Consider the following 15,232-nt stretch of genomic DNA (forward strand, 5'->3'; position numbering starts at 1 on the left):
TTAGTATTTACAAGGCGTTTCTATCTTCTTGATGAAAAAAAATGCAAACCATCCGCACAGATCAGAAACAAAAAAGATGTGCCAGCTGCATGTAACACAATTCTGTGAGAGTAATATCTCTTTTTTATTTTACTTATTGCTAGTTTGTGGCCATTGGTTACTTGCAGTATCATTACAGGAAGGGAGTTAGGAGGCTGCTACCTCTGCAGCTCCATCGCTGCGTTTCTCACAGATTTTATGCAAAGTGTATCATGCTATGGATTACTTCGCTGCTGCAAGTAAGTGATGAACAAAAGGCAAACAGCCTTTGCAACCTGTAGCATCTAGTTTAGGCAGTTTCTAGAACGTTACTACCCCATTGTTTTTCTGTGGCTCTTGGCTGTAAGTATAAACGACCTCAACTTGGCTGTTAATAAATCAGTGAATGACTACACCTCATTTCAACTTATATTGTTGTTTATCTAGTATTGCCTAAGATTCTGCAGCATATAATATTACTGGCACATATATTGTTTTACATAGATGCGTCTTCACTTTTATACTTTATTCTTTATTCTTATTCCCAATTAGGCTGTAGTTCATTTATTAGAACACTTTATTGTCCTTGTTTACTCTAAATACAAACTTACATCACAAAGGAATCTGCCGATCAGACAACCCATACGCACACACACACATACACACACACATGCATATGCAAAACACTCAAAATGGACTTTATCTTTTCATAAATTCCGACACTGGTGTCCAATGTTGTAGTGTCTATGAGGAGTAAGGAAAACATAGGCAGATGGAAGGCAGATTGTTTCGTAAATGAACTAAGATGGCACTATTCCAAAAGCAAAAAGGGTTTTAAATCTCACTGTCTGAAAATTGGTTAACTAGGGTATCATGGCAAGCTTAAAAAGGCATGCAGGTGGCCATATCACTAACCTTGTCCATGCGGACAGCGAGAGGGTCATTTCTACCTTTTTTTGATTAGCGTTGGTCGCATCTGTCTTTCCGGTCTTTGCCTTAATGGTGCTTGCTACTCAGAATGGCCATTCCTCTTGATTACTTTCTCCCCCCCAGTTTAATTTTGCTGGTCACACCTGTCATTGGCCAATGACCAGAACAGTTTCAAACAGACCCTTACAGATCCAACCCACAAATGGCGACACTGTCAATCATTGTCTTGCAGTTCACAGTCCTGTCCTGCAATATGCTCCCTCTCCTGTATTTAGATGTGTGGGAGCTCCAGCAGTGACAAGCAGCACATAAAAAAGAACAAAGTACAAAACAATGCACATAAATAAAATATTATTACAATATACTCCTTATGTGGCAGTGTTACAATTCTGTTTCTAATTTCTTCATCTATCTTTCTATCTTCACTTATTATTATTCCTAGTGTTATGTTGCAGCAGCCAACAAATGGCAAAAAGGTGAGGCCTTCAAAAAAGATCCACAAAATACATTGCAGAATCCTAACTGACAGGCCCAAGGAAATTGGGAGGCTTAAAGCCTGATTGGGCCTAAAAAAGGATAAGGCTTTAAATTAAAAAAGAATAGGAAAGAGTCACAAAAAATAAAGTATGTTTCTCCTGGGGTAAAAACCATAACTGCTCCAGCTAGGAGTAAAGACAAGTCCACAAAAATCTTTATAAAATGGAGATTTATTAGTAAAAAAGGTAAATGAAGAACATAAGCTCAAAAGAGCAGAAAGAGGTAAAAGGTGCCTAAAAGACAAACTTCAACAAAGAAAGCCCAAATAACACAGTCCAGTACTCAGAATTCTAAACAAAGCAAAACATAATCAAATAAACAGAAAATTCCAAGAATTATGGAAATTCACAATGCTCACAAGAAAGGTCGAACCACCCTCACCAGACCACATACAATGTACTACAAAGGACTTCAGTTTGCATGAAAATTTATAGGAGACTGACTGGTGCCTCCACCTCTTGGGAAACCACTCACAAAACACAAGGTACAAGATAGCATGAACACTGATACATAAACAAATAATGAATAATACAAATTATAAACAAAAAGAATAAAAAATAAACAAAAAAGACAAAATTCAAGAACATGAAGACCAGCTGAGGCTGAATCCTACATTAAACATAACACCAAGGTATTCATATATTGACGTGTTTTGTAGTTTTATCTGTATCAACATTTGCCATTTCTGTTATTGTTCTTCCCTTCTTCATTACTTTACTTTTCTTTACATATATTGTGTTCATAAGAATTACCTGTACTATTAATGTTCTTTTCCATTTCAATGCTTACAATTATTCCTACTGTTGTTACCAAAATACTTCTGATTGCACATCACAAAAATCCAAGGCTATACCCATTGTATATTTTCATCATTCCACTTCCCTTCTTTTTTGTTTCTGACCTTTGGTCCATGGCTGCTTATTATGACTATTCACAACAATCCTTTTCCAAGCCGTATTCCATCTGCCATTCAAAGGACATGCTGTCTAGGAGTGTAGTCTACTGAGTGGGGCTCAAAAAATATGGCACTGCTAAAGAAAAGGCAGTGAAATCTTGTAGACAGATATTTACTAGATGCTGCAAGTATGTCCCATCGAAATCTGAACCATTCTTAGTGACCTGCTACTGCTGTCCAATCTTTTTCTAACTTCTAACTTATATCTACTGTACATTAGATGACTGTTAGGAATTAGCTTGGGACTGACATGGCACCAAGGTGGAATAGAACAGTGTGGTTCTAATATGGTCCATAGAGGTAGAGTCTGCACAGAAAAATAAACACATTTCATTCAGGTTTTGTATTTTATTTATTTATTTATTTATTTTTTTGCATTGTTTTTCTATCAGTGGAGAACAAAGGTGTTCTAGACCTAAAAGCTGTCAGAAAATCTCAGATATTCAACAAAACAGCACCCATATTCTGAGTGAGATAAGTAGGCAGTGTGGTCCTTTCAAACGAAAAAGAGGTCTAACAGCTAAGTCCTAGCCATTATGAGGACTACAAAGAGTTCACTCTATCTTGGTGGCCACTATCATGCTGCCACTGAGACTCTATGATAAGTCCTGAAATTATTTCCAGTGTAAGGCTTCTAGGCCTTATCAGTAGAGAAATAAGTCTGGAGTCAGGGGTTGATTTTTGCTTTCATGTATTTAAAGCTATGTATCATGTAGAAATCTAAACATGAGCAGCATGCACCTTTAAATTATACTAATAGCATGTAAACTTATCACCTCAATCACTATCAATTTGCTATTTTAATTTCTAGGTAAATCAATTGTACAAATGTGGAATTGTAAATAAAAATATTTTCCTTTTTTGTGTGTTATTTGCCTTTGCGGCACATTATTATAACATTATTGCTTTCAACAGTCAGTAGCCTTGCAATGTTCATTTTTCAGTATACTAAAACTCCCCATTACCAAGCTGCCTTTGCTGCACAACATCCATCCATCCATCCATTATCCAACCCGCTAGATCATAACTACAGGGTCACGGGGGTCTTCTGGAGCCAATCCTTGCTGCACAACATACACACATTTATTTATCACATTTGAAAAGTTGCTGATCCCAGTTTATGTTCCATGTGGTCAGTACCTGAAGGCCTTGACAGACACACACAAAAACACTGCATTAACCTGATCATAGGAACTGAAATCATAATGGATAAAAGCACACAATTCATGTGAGGGATTCATACATTGTATCATGAATGTATCTGACAGTCTCAGGGTTTTACTGCTGGGCTTCAGCATAAATAAAAATAAATGATTGTTAATTGAAAGATTATGTTTTCACTCATGCAGAGTGACGTGGTGCTCAAGCCTATTTTGGCGGTAATGAGCACAAGATGAAATATCGCTGGATGGAAGGCCAATGCATCCTAAAATGTACTCATAATCTTCCATTCATTCATACCAGGCCAGTTGAGAGTCACCAGCTATTCTAAGTGTCGGGCTACCTTTGTCATTCTACCTAATATGATATTTTTGCTAAAAACAAATTATTTTTAGTAAACTCAAATAAACACTGGAGAATTGTTTTAACGCCACACAGAAGGCATCCTAACAAAGAATCCAATTAGAGTTTAAGCAATGGTAAAGGCTGCCTTTAAAGAACATAGCTGCCTTAATTATAACATCTCTTCACTGTCACTGCATGTGGGTTACAGAAATGACTGAGGGTATTTTACTTTTGAGGCTTTGCATGCTTTGAAATAGTTAAGAGGAGTCTGAATGAGATTGGGAAAGTACTCATTATTCAACAGCACCAAAGTTACTCAACAATCATGCCATTCATGGGAGGGAGACAAAAAGAAGCCATTGCCCAAAATAGGATGAATAGCTTTCATAGTCAGCTGTATAGTGGGCACTGCAAATGCATGAAAGATTTTTTTATAGTTTGCTGGGATCAAAATCTACTTTTTGTAATAACTGCAAAATGGTATGTAACAGTCACATTGAAGTAATTTAATACAGTAGTAATACAGTAAAAGACTTATCTCTAATTTTGTCCACATGTGCTGTTCATTCAGGTTTACTTATATGCTTGCTACATTACCTGAACACAAATTTGTATTTCTACATTGTGTGTTTATTGCACGCATACTCCTTCCATACATTTTCACTTGCAATATAAAAAACTAGCCAACCTGCGGCGTACCATACGCCGCATAGTCAGGCCGGTTTTTTAATGATTTTTAAGCACAGGGAGAAAATTAACCTTTGAAAAATCGGTAATGTAATAAATCAGCAAGAAAAGCAACATTGTAACAATGCACGGAATGAACAATCATCCGTGACTGAAAACTGGAGGACCGCCCTCGCACCTTCTCCTGCCAGACGGTGGGATGGGGGTGCACGGTGCGGAGTGTGGAACGGGAGGAGAGGAGAAGGATGTCCATTCAGCTCAGTCCGTCATGCTAGTCTGTTGATTTCTCGTTCAGTATGCAATGCCTGCTCATGTGCCCACCTCCAACTCGTCACTTGAGTCGTCGTCTTTACACAGTCCAGATGCACCTGTGACTGACGTAGACGTTTCATTGCTCTGTGTGGTTTTGGCTGCTTTTCTATATATAATCCACCAAGACACCCGACCACGGTAGCAGCGAGGTGGGAGGGGGGTGTGTACAAAGGGTAGGGACACAACCAGTGGGAGTCGAACTTAGTGGGAATTCCACGGTTTGCAGCCCGAATGGGGTTCAACGGCTTACCCACGCCTCTCTGCACCACGTAGACACATGCTCAATGTCAAGCATAATTATTTATTGAATGCTAAACACTTCTGGAAAGACACGGTTGTCTAAAACGGGTTGGTGTGAGAATACAACAGTAAGCGAAGGAAAAGATGGAACACTGGAAAGAGCAAAATACAACACAATAGTGAACTCGCGGCATAACAAACGGCGCGAGGCTCAGACGTGCATGTGGACTCTTACCAGAGACGAAAGGGACTACCTGAGTGGTCGGTGAGTTTTTGCGTCCGGGCAAACAGGCAGGCAGTGTGAATGCCTAGAGAGCGAGGGTAGATGGCGGCCGGTGAAAAAGGAGTGTTGGTGGGCAGAGAAACGTCTTCTGTGTTCCAGCAGGAGCATCTAAGAAGACACATGTTTGTCATGGATGCGAATAGCTGTATGTAGCGTGTAAAACAGTTTGCTATGGTGTACGCGGTCGGGCGTCGTAACTGAAAAGTTGGTTTTTAAAGACTGCTTACTTCATTGTGCTTTAACCTCAGTTGTAAAGGATTGTTTTAAGGATCCCATGGGATACCCCTCGCAAACCGTTTCACACACTGCATATGGCGATTCACCTCCGCGAGGAACATGCCTCTATGAACAGTCAACGTAGCTCAGAGGTGCATGACATGCACATGACATTAACCTGACCTGCACTGCATGTGGCCTCTACAACAGACAAATATAAATGACGGCATTTTTTCTGTGTCGTCGCATCTGAGTTGGTGGCCGTGGCCCTTCAAGTTGTCGTCGTATCCAATGGTCTTGGAGTTGGTGGGCGTGGCTCCTTCCTGCATGCGCCATAGGTGTCTCACTTGTCGGCGGCTTAGTGAATCCACGCCCCTTCCGGCGTGCTTTCCATGGTTGTCTTGCCTTAGTGAATTATATATATAGATGGTAACATTTTATCTTAGGTCAGGGGTTCTTAACCTGAGGTCCATGGAGTGTCCATGGATGGGTTTCAGGGGTTCATGACGGTCAGATAAAAATTAACATTTGTATTTACTATACAGCCCAGTACTCTTGATTTAAAGTAGATGTAGTAGTAGTAATAGTAGTAGTGGTAATGGTAGTAGAAAACATAGTACTGGTACTAGTAGATCTGTTTTAATTTGTACAAGAGGATTGTATTTCATAATTATAATGAGTGGCCATTACATTTTTCATAAAAAAGGAGTGTTTTTTTAGATTGTTTACTTTAAAGTTTAATAATACTTTGTGTATTCATATTTGTATGAGACAATCAAATCTCGATAAATAAAGTACATTATATTCAGTGCATGCAAAGTTGTGTTTATGTGAATATTTTTGGGGAAGGGGGTCCATAGCTTTCATCAGATTCTTAAAGATGTCCGTGACTCAAAAAAGGTTAAGAATCACTGTCTTTGGTACTGCAAAAATGCATCTTTTACTCATAACTCTTATGTAAAATGACTTTAACAAAGGCTTCTTTTGGTCTTCATAACACTTTTAAAACCTCAGCAGATAGGTTATTCGTCTCTGTGTAGTGTGGCATACTGATATGATGGCAAAATGACTTGTTAATATGAGGGATTCACAGGTCTTAAACTAAATATGTCATATCATAATAAATGTATCTCTGTTAAGCCACCTCAGACCACTCTGAAGTGAAGTTTTATTAGTAGATCACATTGCAGAGATCAATAAACACTTTGCTGATACTTTGCAAGTGTTGTGAAGACCCAAAGAGGTTTTTGTTAAGGTCTTGTTACATAACAGTGTATGAGTAATGGATGCAGTACATAAAGAAATGTGTTACCAAAGAATTACATGCTAAAACAACGTTTCTCAACCTTTAAATATTTGCGACCCGAGTTTTCATAACAGTTTTAATTGTGCCCCCTAACGTTTTTTTGAAAGGAGCCCACTAATACCAATTTGTTCTTTTTTAATGATACAGTGGTGTGAAAAACTATTTGCCCCCTTCCTGATTTCTTATTCTTTTGCATGTTTGTCACACAAAATGTTTCTGATCAACAAACACATTTAACCATTAGTCAAATATAACACAAGTAAACACAAAATGCAGTTTTTAAATGATGGTTTTTATTATTTAGGGAGAAAAAATCCAAACCTACATGGCCCTGTGTGAAAAAGTAATTGCCCCCTGAACCTAATAACTGGTTAGGCCACCCTTAGCAGCAATAACTGCAATCAAGCGTTTGCGATAACTTGCAATGAGTCTTTACCGCTCTGTTGGAATTTTGGCCCACTCATCTTTGCAGAATTGTTGTAATTCAGCTTTATTTGAGGGTTTTCTAGCATGAACCGCCTTTTTAAGGTCATGCCATAGCATCTCAATTGGATTCAGGTCAGGACTTTGACTAGGCCACTCCAAAGTCTTCATTTTGTTTTTCTTCAGCCATTCAGAGGTGGATTTGCTGGTGTGTTTTGGGTCATTGTCCTGTTGCAGCACCCAAGATCGCTTCAGCTTGAGTTGACAAACAGATGGCCGGAAATTCTCCTTCAGGATTTTTTGGTAGACAGTAGAATTCATGGTTCCATCTATCACAGCAAGCCTTCCAGGTCCTGAAACAGCAAAACAACCCCAGACCATCACACTACCACCACCATATTTTACTGTTGGTATGATGTTCTTTTCTGAAATGCTGTGTTCCTTTTACGCCAGATGTAACGGACATTTGCCTTCCAAAAGTTAAACTTTTGTCTCATCAGTCCACAAGGTATTTTCCCAAAAGTCTTGGCAATCATTGTGATGTTTCTTAGCAAAATTGAGACGAGCCCTAATGTTCTTTTTGCTTAATAGTGGTTTGCATCTTGGAAATCTGCCATGCAGGCCGTTTTTGCCCAGTCTTTATGTCTCTTATGGTGGAGTCGTGAACACTGACCTTAATTGAGGCATGTGAGGCCTGCAGTTCTTTAGACGTTGTCCTGGGGTCTTTTGTGACCTCTTGGATGAGTCGTCTCTGCGCTCTTGGGGTAATTTTGGTCGGCCGCCACTCCTGGGAAGGTTCACCACTGTTCCATGTTTTTGCCATTTGTGGATAATGGCTCTCACTAAGGTTCGCTGGAGTCCCAAAGCTTTAGAAATGGCTTTATAACCTTTACCAGACTGATAGATCTCAATTACTTCTGTTCTCATTTGTTCCTGAATTTCTTTGGATCTTGGCATGATGTCTAGCTTTTGAGGTGCTTTAGGTCTACTTCTCTGTGTCAGGCAGCTCCTATTTAAGTGAATTCTTGATTGAAACAGGTGTGGCAGTAATCAGGCCTGGGGGTGGCTACGGAAATTGAACTCAGGTGTGATACACCACAGTTAGGTTATTTTTTAACAAGGGGCCAATTACTTTTCACACAGGGCCATGTAGGTTTGGATTTTTTCTCCCTAAATAATAAAACCATCATTTAAAAACTGCATTTTGTGTTTACTTGTGTTATATTTGACTAATGGTTAAATGTGTTTGATGATCAGAAACATTTTGTGTGACAAACATGCAAAAGAATAAGAAATCAGGAAGGGGGCAAATAGTTTTTCACACCACTGTATATCATAGATACATATTTTATTATACCTACTTAACTTTTATCGACATTTATCTAACTCTATATTTATTTTTCTAGTATCAGAATGTAGTTTAAGTTAATTTGTTTTGGTTTCAATAGATGTATTTTTGCTATTTTTGATTCTTGTTTTCTTTTTTTCACATCTTTGCGCCCCCTTTTTGTTACTTCGTGCCCCCCTAGGGGGGCCCTCCCCACAGTTTGAGAACAACTGTACTAAAAGATAATATTTGTCTTAGTTTTGTCAGCTACCCAACTATCATCAGTTGTTTCAAATGTAAATTATATGAATAAAACCTCTTTCTCTTTTGATTGTGAGGTGTGAATAGGTAGATGGCCTAAAAAACAATAGATTTTTTAACCATACAATATGTTATTATAAAGACTGGGAAGTCTTTCTTTCTGTTTTGGTTACATATATTCTTTGATGAATGAATCTTTACACTCAGTCAGGAGCTACTACCTCCTTGCTTTGGTAATCTACAAATATATTTCTAATTTGACTTACAAGATTAAGTAAACGTTACAGTTGTTTGCATGCTTGTATTGTGCTCTGGGAGGTCAGAAGGGTATATATCAATGTTTTTCTGGTTTTGTCATAGTTCATTCTCAAGGCTTAACATATCATTTTATAAAATAATGCAAAAAAGTAGGTAGGCAATGTTATTAAATAATGAATAAGATAGAAAGTACATTGTGCATGGGTGGGAGAAACACAGGATGATTGTATGAAGTGCTGGGGTGTCAGCCTGTTCTCCCCTGTAAATGTTGTGGCAAACAGCCAACAAAATAAGCACTCGAGGGCATAAAATCTAACATAAATATCCCTCTTGACTCTATCTAAAATGGCTCTTATGAGCAGGTCACGGAGGTGTACCTGTGTGAGATGGCAACATTCAGGAGCACCGGGTTCTTACAGCTCTCAAACCAGAAAGGTCAGGGTTTCTTTGCCCTCAAGAGGCATCATCTCGCTGCTGTAGAGGAGATAAAAGACAACACTGTTAGCGGCAGTGCCCTCTTTCATCCTGGTGGGGTATTGAAGATCTTGAATGAGCTCTAAAGGTGTCCCTCTAATATGAATGTGTGACAGCATTATGATTACTTTTCTGAAAGTCATTGCACAGTAACATAGTGACTGATGCTGCTAAAGAGCTCCATGTACTTGTGTTCAATTCTCAGTCTGGTCACTTTTTCCTACATTATGTGTTCTTTGTGTCCATATGGGTGTTCTTTAGGTACCTAGGATTTCTGTCAAAAATTTTCACGTTCTGTTAAGTTAGGTTGGATGGGTCACCTAACATCACTGTATTTGAGACATGGGAGTACTTTGAGAAATACCCCATATGGAAGGATTTAGAAACTCCACATTCGACCCTTAGAATGACTTGAAGCATATTTTATCATTCTATTGAATGGGTTCATCAGTCACATGTGAATAAGACAACAAGATTATGTTCAGAGACTGGAGGGTTTAGGAGGTTTCCTAATGATGATTTAATAAGTGATAATAATACACAATAACATTAAAAGCTTTGGTTGCTTTAATGTACCCATGTTGACTCACTATTCCTTTAGCCTACAAATAAATATTAATGCTATGTTTATAAAAAAAATAGTATGTAGCTTTCTAAACATATAAATAATATGTTTTTCTTAAATCTACCGTATTTTCCAAAGTGGTTAAGATTAGACTTGGGTTAGGTTAACTGCTTAAAGTTGTAAAGTTGTGTTATGTTTTGCAATCTTGACCACAATGTTGAAAACTGCAGTTCTGAAATTTAGACTTTTGTAAAATCTTCAGCTTTTATTCTATATATTGACTATAGTACAATTATTTATACTAATTCTTACAATAGAAACAGCATCATGAACCAAACAAGTAACATTGTAGTTTAAAGATTAGTGTCTTAAAAACTAACCTATACTACCTGCTGTCTATACAGTATGCAGTTAATAACTATTTGCTTTAAAATGCACATTCATCCATTTTCCAGACCAATCTAATCTAGTTTAGAGTTAGCCAAAACCTGTCCAGGCAGCTTTGAGTGCAAGAGAGGAACCAGCCCTGTTCTTTACATTATGATCACTTACAGTGTGTCTGTTTAGACCTGACCTTCATGCCTTTTGGAATGGAGGGGCTACTGGAATACTCGAGAAAAGCCTACAGATATGAGAAAACTTCACGCAGATATTGATTTGGCCAGGATTTGAAGTTAGATTCTTGGGACTGCATTTTGTGCTGCATTTTCAAAAATGTTTATAATTTGTAGTTAAATATGTAATGCTTTGTTGCATACTATATGGTATTCTAATTATTACAAACCTTCTGAACATTTCAGTAAGCACATAACCAATAATTAATACTGAAATTGTAAACTCTGAATATGTTCTTTAAATAGACTCATACCAAATCAAATGCTTGTATCAGTGTGGTTTTTAAATGCAGAAGCAGCAGAAGTAATCAGTGTACCACAGTAATGCTCTTTCCTGACAGTTTAACATATAATAAAAATAAACAATTATAGACAAAAATCCAATTAAAAACATTATAGACAATTACAGTCTACAATGCAGTATATACAGTGCCATGTGTTAGTTATTTAGGTTATGTTAAATTGAAAGAAATATTTTTTTAGTTGTGTTAAATGTTTGATATATATTAGTGCATAGTCTATGGGAGGTTCTATTATAATTCCTACAAGATGAATGGAAATAAAATATTCTATTTCTTGTCCCTTTGACTACAGATTAATTTCAGGGGGCACACAGTTTGAAATGTGCCCTGATGTATGTAATGTAACTTGCTCTATTGAAAGTGCAGTTCAAAGAAGAAACATTTTTTTTTTCCTTTTTTGCCTTTTATTCTACATGTGTATCAACTTTTTTCTCTATTCTTGTGTGATCTGTATTGCTTTGAGTTTTCACTAAACCATTTTAAAACAAACATTTTTGAACTGAGAAGGTTCTTTTGTACATTTTTGTCTCATGCTGACCCTGCCTTGCCAACTCAGCATCTACATACAGTATACTGTATATAATTTAGTTTATAAAACTGGATAACATATATAAAACCATTTTACAGTCCCTCCCTTTCAAAGATCCAAGAGGACAGTGGGAAAAGGATCTCTCACTCAACATATCAGAAAAGGAGTGGAAAGTAGCAATGCAGAGAATTCACTCGAGCTCCATATGTGCAAAGCATACAACTATTCAACTCAAAATTATATACCGAGCACATCTGTCTTGTTTAAAATTGTCCAAAATGTTTCCAGGGCAAGATTCAACCTGCGAACGCTACAATCAAGTTCCGGCCTCACTGGGTCACATGATTTGGGCCTGCACCAAATTAATATCATTTTGGACCAAAATCTTTAAGTGCCTTTCAGACAGCCTTGGTGTCACAATCCCTCCTAATCCAGTAATAGCTGTGTTTGGTGTTCTTCCAGATGGGCTTCAAGTGGAGAAGGACAAACTAACTATAATTGCCTTTACTACACTATTGGCACGTTGACTTATCTTGCTCAACTAGAAGAATCCTAACGCTCCTATTCTAAGTCAGTGGGTAACTGATGTTTTATACTATTTGAAATTGGAAAAAAATCTAATTCGCACTTAGAGGATCTGTGCAGAACTTTTTCAAAATCTGGCAGGATCTAATCAATAACATTTTAGATTAAGCTCTTAAAGCACTGAGGAAGCAGATTCTCTTCCCATTTCTCTTTCTTCTCCATTTATCTTTATCTGCATATTAAACCTATCAATTTACTTATTTTTACTAGCTTTACGTTTTACTATGTTGGCCATGCTCTCTTTCTCAGGGGTGGGGGTTGATTTGTTTTCAATCCTATTTTTGTAAAAATTGATTTATTTGTATGGAAAGATTACAATAAAATCAATAAAATAAAGTAAAAAAAAAAAAAACTGGATAACAGAAGAACGTCTTACTTGATGTCACACATTTGGAGGGCAAAGGCACATATCTTAACCAGTCTGCCACAAGATGAAATTGGAATAATACAGTAAGTTTTCTTGTTTTCATTAAAATTGGAGAGCTGCATATTTTTCACATTATAGGTCATTATATGTCAATTGATATGTTGCAAAATGTGTTAACAATGAATTGTAATCATGCAAAGTGACTGAAAACAAAGACAAAAATCCATTTCCAAGGATGTATCCCAATAAACTCCTAAACTCCTGCAATTTCCATATTTATGGGAAATACATTAGTGCCACATCCTGTTTTTATGTAACTTTTATCATGTTTATCAAATGTTACAGTAGTTTTTGAGTCCATGATAAGCACTGTGGCACATTCTCAATTAATCAACAACAACAACAACAACATTTATTTATATAGCACATTTTCATACAAACAGTAGCTCAAAGTGCTTTACATATTAAAGAATAGAAAAATGAAAGACACAATTATAAAACAAAATAAATCAACATTAACATCGAATAAGAGTAAGGTTCAATGGCCAGGGGACAGAAAAACAAAAAACTCCAGACGGCTGGAGAAAAATAAAATCTGTAGGATTCCAGACCATGAGACCGCCCAGTCCCCTCTGGGCATTCTACCTAATATAAATGAAACAGTCCTCTTTGGATTTAGGATTCTCACGGAAGGGCTTGATGATGATGATGGTCACGTAGACTTCTGCCTTTTAATCCGTCCATCATTGTTTGAGTATCATGAAGCTTTGAGTAGGTAGTGGTGGCGTAGGCAAAAGAAACCGGAAAAAGAAACAGAAAAGAGAGTAGGGGTCAGTACCGATTTTAGAGCCACCATGAATAGTTATTTTGAGGAGATTGAACATATAGAGTATCAGGATTAAGTTAAATTACGATTAAAATAAAGTTATAAAAAGGCCATGTTAAAGTAATGTGTTTTCAGCAGTGTTTTAAAGTGCTCTACTGTATCAACCTGGCGAATTCCTATTGGCAGGCTATTCCAGATTTTAGGTGCATAGCAGCAGAAGGCCGCCTCACCACTTCTTTTAAGTTTTGTTCTTGGAATTCTAAGGAGACACTCATTTGAGGTTACGATTTGGAATATAAGGTGTCAGACATTCCGATATATAAGATGGGGCGAGATTATTTAAGGCTTTATAAACCATAAGCAGAATTTTAAAGTCAATCCTGAATGACACAGGTAACCAGTGTAGTGACGCTAAGACTGGTGTGATGTGTTCTGATTTTCTTTTCCTAGTTAGGATTCTAGCAGCTGCATTCTGCACTAGTTGCAAACGATTTATATCTTTTTTGGGTAGTCCTGAAAGGAGTGCGTTACAATAATCTAGTCGACTGAAAACAAACGCGTGAACTAATTTCTCAGCATCTTTCAGTGATATAAGCGGTCTAACTTTACTTATGTTTCTTAAGTGAAAAAATGCTGTCCTAATGATTTCATTAATATGCGATTTAAAATTCAGATTACAGTCAACAATTACCCCTAAGCTTTTTACCTCCGTCTTGACTTTTAATCCTAATGTATCCAGTTTATTTCTAATAGCCTCATTGTATCCATTATTGCTGATCACTAAAATTTCAGTTTTCTCTTTATTTAACTTGAGAAAATTACTATTCATCCATTCTGATCAAGGCAATCAAGGGAAGATAAGCAGTCAGGCAGGTTTACCATCTAGGCAAGGTCTGAAAAGTCAAACAAGCGCACTACCATGAGCTTCATCTACAGTTTGACATAGTGTCCTATTTTACCTTTTTTTCTCTTTACTCCAAAAATAAAACATTCTCTAAACAAAACAGGTCATTTAATATTGCTATTAATAAGCTATTTCAATCGTTATAACTTTAGGTATTTAAAATAAGTTGAGGCATTTATTTCCTAAAGTATGTCTTAACTTCATAAAAAGCATATGCTTCAGATAACCATACCAATAACTATATTTAGTATTGACTGATTTAAAAACACTTAAATTCAGAAAATTATACTTCTTTGTATAGACTTTCCCTTTAAATATTGTGAGAGATGGCCGGTAGCTTATCCCAGCCAGTACATCCAGACCGCTAGATGGAGTCTTCCCTGCAGCATGGAGGTGCTATTTTCCCTATAGCCCGGAAGTACTACCAAGTCACGGGGACGGAAGGACAGGAGCACTTCCGGGTCACGGACTATTTAAAGGACTGTGGGAAAATCCAGCAAGCTGAGCTGGAGTTGGGAGGAAGTGTGACGGAGCTACTGGGTGGAGAGGAGGATTTATTGTGTTATTGATTATTGATTTGTGTATTGTTCATGGTGGTGGAGGTGCTTGGGGCACTTTATTAAGAAGAAAAGAAATTAAAATATTTCTAGTGCTTTTTACCTGGTGTCTGGGCGTGTTGACTGTGGGTTTGGAGGAGCAACAGCGCCCTCTACTGTCACAATATAAAATGAATACAATGTTTTTTACCTCATAACTGTGTTTTAATTGGAAATTAACCTAACGTTTTTAAAGCCCGTCTACCGTTTG

The sequence above is a fragment of the Polypterus senegalus genome, chromosome 9, assembly GCF_016835505.1.
Source record: "Polypterus senegalus isolate Bchr_013 chromosome 9, ASM1683550v1, whole genome shotgun sequence".
In the NCBI taxonomy this organism is placed as follows: Eukaryota; Metazoa; Chordata; class Cladistia; order Polypteriformes; family Polypteridae; genus Polypterus; species Polypterus senegalus.